This window comes from Canis lupus, chromosome 5, assembly GCF_048164855.1.
Source record: "Canis lupus baileyi chromosome 5, mCanLup2.hap1, whole genome shotgun sequence".
NCBI lineage: Eukaryota > Metazoa > Chordata > Mammalia > Carnivora > Canidae > Canis > Canis lupus.
This window is the reverse complement of record NC_132842.1, coordinates 13,456,599-13,462,598: the sequence shown is the minus strand read 5'-3', so window position 1 is coordinate 13,462,598 and position 6,000 is coordinate 13,456,599.

Here is a 6,000-nt window from a genome sequence, read left to right as displayed (position 1 = left end):
TAGTAGGTGTTTCTAAAGTTATAACTAGATTTTCAGATGTGTGGTGGGGGTCAGAACCCCAACCCCATGTTGTTCAAGGGTCAGCTGTAATCAAAAGAGGGAACAGTGTGTGTATGTAACTATACCTGAAAAAGAGAAAGAAAAGAAGGCTGTAAAGAAGGGAAGAAGGATGGATAGAGGGAGGAAAAAATATTTTCTTTACCCCATTAGCGTTTCCTATTCAACCATATTTTCTCCACTGCCCCAGGGAAAGCAGTCACAGCTGAACGACAAAGAGGAATACAAAGAGTTAATTCTTAACTTGAGAGCTTCTGGTAGCCTTGATGAATTAAGGCTGACTTAAGGGATTTTTTTTCAAGATTAATTTTATCTATTCTCAATTTTGGTTTTACACTTTGACTTTAAAGCTTAACCCCAGCATCAGATGCAACTTCATTATACATAGATTGATGTACAAAAATATCCACTGAAGCAGTGTATAGAATGGCACAAAAAAAATTGGAAAATAAAACCTAACCTAATTGTCCAAAAAGAATGTATCGATTAAATAAATAATGCAGCCATTAAAAAATGATGTTTACAGAGAGTTTTTAATGATTTGGAATAATATTCACAATATGATGTTGAGGGAGAAAAGATGCAAAGTTACATATATAGTATGATCCAGATCATATAAAAATGTGTAGGAAAAATGCTGGAGCAAGACATACCATGTTAGAAATGAACTAGGGGTGGTGGAAGGGGAGGTGGGCGGAGGGTGGGAGGGACTGGGTGATGGACACTGAGGGGGGCACTTGATGGGATGAGCACTGGGTGTTATTCTATATGTTGGCAAATCGAACACCAATAAAAAATAAATTAAAAAAAAAGACATACCGGGATCCCTGGGTGGCGCAGCGGTTTAGCGCCTGCCTTTGGCCCAGGGCGCGATCCTGGAGACCCGCGTCGGGCTCCGGGTATGGAGCCTGCTTCTCCCTCTGCCTGTGTCTCTGCCTCTCTCTCTCTCTCTGACTATAATAAATAAATTAAAAAAAAAAAAAAAAGACATACCATGTTAAAAATCTGCCTAAATTGTGGGAATTTTGTGACATTTCTTCCTTTATACTCACTTATATTTTCAGTTTACAAAATGAATAAATATTGCTTCTACAATCAAGGAAAGAAAAGCAGGTGTGTGCCTCAGTGGTGTTGTACGGGGCTATGGGAAACCGCAGGTCCCAGCATCCAAGGCGATGTGACTGCACCCACAGAGCCCCGCCACGTGGCTCCACTTCCATCCGGAGCCTCTGCTGCACCTGTGTGCTGCTCTAGTTGTCTACCATTCAACAAACATTCGACAACTTGGGTGAAATTCAGACCATCCCCTTTCTTGATAAACTAAACCGTGTTGAAGATTGTAAGGAGGCTTGGAGGGTGTCTGGCATGTCACTGACTCAAGTTATCCCTGAAAGAGCAGCCCAGGGGCACGGGCTTTGCAATCGGGTAGGCACTCCCTAGGTGTTCAGCAGCTGTAGGGGGAACAATGGCCCCCCAAAGATGTTCACATATTAATCCCCGTGTTAATCTGTAAACGTGTTACCTTACATGGCCAAAGGGACTTTGAAGCGGTGATTGGTTAAGGTTTCTGAGGTGGGAAAACTCTCCTGGATTAGTCAGGAGGGCCCAATGTAACCCCAAGGGCCTTCTAAGAGGGAGGCAAGAAGGTTGGAGGCTGAAGAGAAGGCCTGACAATAGACAGTGAACCAAAGGTCAGAAAGAGTGAGAGAGCAGTGGGAGCAGGGGTAGATCTGAAGATGCTGCACTGTGGGTTTGAAGAAAGGGCCCTAGTCAAGCATGCTGGCAATCTTCAGAAGCTGGACGAGGCAAGGAAGCAGATTCTCCCCCAGAGCTTCCAGAAGGAGCACAGCCTTGACGACACCTTGAATTTAGGACTTTTGAGCTCCAGAACAAATATAAGTGAATGAATGAAAGAGTAATCGGAGTCGGCCCAGCTATAGGAAATGGATACAACAGGACAAGTATATTTCCTCATCTGTAAGGAGAAGCATGTCATTTGTGTCTCTCTTCATCATTATGAGCACCAAACCAAACAGTGTACGTACCACACTTACTGAGAGGTGTAATAAGCATTCAGTAAGCGATAGGTATTCTTTCTTTACCCCTTAGGATTATCGCCTTACACCCGAAGAGCACTTTATAGAACATTTAAGAAACATACAATATGGAAGAAACCAGTGATGTAGGGGAGGTAGCATGTGTGTAATGTCACAACTTTACATAGGACACCACCAGGGCTCAGGAAAGTTAAGCCAATTGTCTAAGATCACACAGCGATCAGTGGCGAACAGAATCAAAATGTTTCACTCTTGAATTTTAGTTTGGTGGGTGATTTATTACTGTTGTGCTTCTCACCCAGGAAATCTGTTAAATATGCAGGTGCACACAAGAACATCTGGCCCTGGAATCTGCACTTTTGTCAAGCTCCATAGTTACTTTTATACAGGCTGGTCTAGTGACCCATGCTGAGCACTGTTGTCCCTAGGGGGTGACATCCCCTGTCCAACCGCTGAATGCTTCCATCTGCTTCCACTTCTTTGAGGAAATGGGAGGCCACAGATGCCCTGTTATGTTGTTAACTTTATATTTTGAGAAGTTTTGAACATACAGAAAAAAGAGTATATCAAGGACCACTCACATACCCACCACCCAGATTAAAGAACAGCTAACATTTGCCCTATCTCCTGCATCTCTATGTATCCATGTATTTTCCTTTTTGGCTGAACCTTAAAACCGTCTTAAACCATCCATATATTTTCCTTTTAGGCTGAACCATCTTAAACCATCCTTTTGGCTGAACCATTACAGACACTGTGCCATTTTTTAATTACATTTTAAAAATAAGAACATTTTCCTATTATCCATAAGAAATGATCCCACTTAGCATAGTTTTTTGACATCATTGAATATCAATTCTTATATTTAAATTTCCCAATATTCCCCCAAATATCTTTAATAGGTGACTTTTTTCCTCCAAATCAGGAAGTGTGTTCTACCAATTTTCATGTGGCTGGTCTACACAGAGCTTGAGGATTTCCAGGATGGAGTGCTGGTGAGAGCCCCCTAGGTTTTCTGTACCCAGACAAGCATGTTGGTGAGAAGCTGGTTTTCCCCTGGAGTCCAAGCGTGACGACTCTGCAGCCTCCCCCCACTCACAGACTCTTGCCCTTTTTGGCTGAGGATTGACAGTAACAACATTCTTCTTCCCAAGGCCACATAGCCTTTTCAGTGGCCCCTTCCTACAACTATAGCTCCCTCTCCAGGTTCTGGTAACCATTCAGAGACTAGATAAGACCAGGGATCTCTGCTCTTTGCAGCCCAGGAGCACTACTATAACCCTGTTGAGTTTCCTTAATGCTGCTCACAACTTTGTAAATATCTTTGTTAAACTCTCTGCAATTACACCACTGTAGCATGCCATCCCCTTCCCATTGGGTCCCTGACTGATAAAGGGATGCCAGGGATGGCCCTATAGGGTAACCCTCAGATGAGATTCTAGGATTGGACTGCTCACATATTTGAGATGTATGGCCAGAGATAGCCCCTTGCCAGATAGAGGAAGATAGAAGACAGGTAATCTATAAAATACAGCGGCATTATAGTTGTTCAAATTATCACCATCAGTGGCATTAAAAGAACATAGATCGAAGATACAATGTTGGCAGATCCAGTGGTTTAGCTATGCTGACAGTGGTGATTACCATGGTTTGGGGTGGCTTATCTGATAGCCCCAGAGACCGTATACAACAGAAGGGGGACAAATTGATGGTCCTGAATACTTGGAACATGGATGGAAATGCAGAAAGCCTTGATGGTAGCTTTGAGAGAGTCACAGATCTCCTGTTGGGCAGATATGCCCAAGGACTGTTTATAACAGTGACACATATGCAGAGTCAATTAAGAATTCTTACACTCTCTGCTGGTTGAAAAAGTGGTACCCTGATTCATAGGTTGGGACATTAGAGCAGACACAGATGTGGTGAAGTCACCTCAGGACCTCGGTCCATAGCCCTCATTATCTCCAGGCCCTCAGTAAAAATTATATTCTAGTATAGCCTGGATGGAGGACAAAGCCTAGTACGGGGGCCGAGGGCCTATACATTAAAAGGGTTGTGGGACACCCAGTAGGGACCTGTGCAGCATATACAGGAGAGAGTTGTAAGGCCATTGAATGGGAGAACGTAATGATACAGGCATGCTCACTCAAGACTCAGGACTTCATGTTCTGGCTCATGACGCTGGGAGTGGCAGTCAGCTATACTGGCCAACAGAAGCCTGGATTCAATGGTGGCTGGCCATTAATGAGGACTTTTCTAGCATTCTGAGAAGGAAACTGAAGATTCAGGAGGTTAGGAATGTTGGAGGGGATCTATTCTGTACAACATGCACAGCCACACCTTAACCACACTCCCCAGGAGGCCAGAGGATACTCTCTTCACAAGACCAGAAGAATTCCATTGTCAAGTGTTCACAGACCTCCTTGAAAAGTTTTTGACTGTTTTCTGTGAGCAGGAAATGACAATGGGGGAGGTTGCATTGAAATTAGACTCCCTGATTTTAATGGGAAAAAATGGGATCCCGGTGTCATAGGGGTCTCAAAGCCGTGGTGGACCCAATTAGCATAATGAGCTGTGAAAGAGGAGTGGTAATTGGAATGCGTGGGTCTGTAGGGATCTCTGGCACTCTAATCTACCTAATCATAGGGTCCCTAGGCCTGTGGTAGATGTCCAGATTATTCAAGTGCTGCTTGACATACACAAGCAGGAAAATTCTGGGTCTGGTGGGAAAAATCATGGTGGAGAATCAGTTTACCCAATGTTTGAAGCCAGAGGCCCAGGATCCCTTGACTGGGGTGTGGGAGTAAGGGGAAGTCTCTAAACAAGCACCTGAAATGCGGCCATAAATCTATACTGTGAACCTTCCCCAACCCCTCCCCAGAAAAACCAGAGATGGTTAAATGGAATGGGGAAAGGGAACTATCTAAGAACTTCCAGGGACTGTTAGATTCTGTTTCTGAACTCATGCTAACCAGGGGGGCTCAGATTGGCACTGGGATCCACAAGTCTGAGTGTGAGCTCATGGAGATCAGGTGATAAATAGAATAGTGTTCCAAGAGGGCTGAGGAGCCATGCTCTTGTGACTTTTCCAGCCCCAGAACATATGATAGTAATGGATATGTTACTAACTCACAGAATCTCAAACTGGCTCCCTGACCCATGGAATGAACACCATTATTATCAGTTCCAAGTGGGAACTGTCCCCTTCCAAATAGAACTTGCCTCTCCCCCACTGCCAAGATCATAAACCCAAAGAAATATCATAACCCTAGGGGGAATCGCACAGATTAGTGGAATCATTAAGTACTTAAAACATGCAGGAGTGGTGATTCCTATCACTTTAATATCTAGCCCACGTTTGGCTGGTGCAGAAATCAGATAAATTGTAGAGCATGACCCTAGATTATAGAGAATTCAGTCATGTGGTGACACCAATTGCGAATGTAGTTCCAGATGGGTCTTAACCAGAGCAAATGAAAAACACCGTTGACACCCACTATGCAGCTAGAAGCCCAGAAAAGGCTTTTATCCCAATTCCCAGCAGCAAGCTGATTGCCTTCACATGGCAGGGACCACTGTACACTTCCACCGGAAGCCTTATGTCAAGGCTTTATCGACTGCCTTGTTCTCTATTGTACTATGGTCCACAGAACTTGATCATTTTGATATAAAAAAAATCACTGTATTACACTGGTGACATTGTGCTAATTGGACCTGGTGGCAAATATTTTAAGTGCCTTAATAAGAAACATGCATTTTGGGGAATGGGAGACAAACCCCATGCATGTTTATAGCATTCCACATTGTGAAGTTTCTAGGGTCTGAAGGATGTCATGGATGAATGACAAATTGCTACATTTTGCACTTCCTACCATAAAGAGTTACA